Source organism: Ascaphus truei, chromosome 13 (assembly GCF_040206685.1).
Source record: "Ascaphus truei isolate aAscTru1 chromosome 13, aAscTru1.hap1, whole genome shotgun sequence".
NCBI lineage: Eukaryota > Metazoa > Chordata > Amphibia > Anura > Ascaphidae > Ascaphus > Ascaphus truei.
In genome coordinates this window covers 41,817,708-41,818,063 of record NC_134495.1, presented here as the reverse complement: position 1 = coordinate 41,818,063, position 356 = coordinate 41,817,708, and positions in this window count along the sequence as shown.

Here is a 356-nt window from a genome sequence, read left to right as displayed (position 1 = left end):
CAAGATTGCAACGTGGGGCGCTCTCTGCTTTCTACAGAAATTACAGTATGAAAAGCTAACGTTTTTGAGTCCAAGTCATTCAATGTTTTCATGAGAGAGAGAATTGGAGAAATTAAAATGCATCCGCCAGACATAAGCTTTCTACAAGAGGAGCCCAAATTAATATCAAACACAAGCAAAATACAATAAGAACTACCTAGAAATGTGGTTTTAACTTGGTCCTGTTTGGAGTTAAGTAAAATCTATATTCTGTGACAGTCATAGACTCTGTATATATTAGTAGGAGGTTGCATTATGCCTGCTTTCCAGTATGCGATGAGTTAACTCCCCTAGTTAGGCCGAGTCCATAGAAGGAC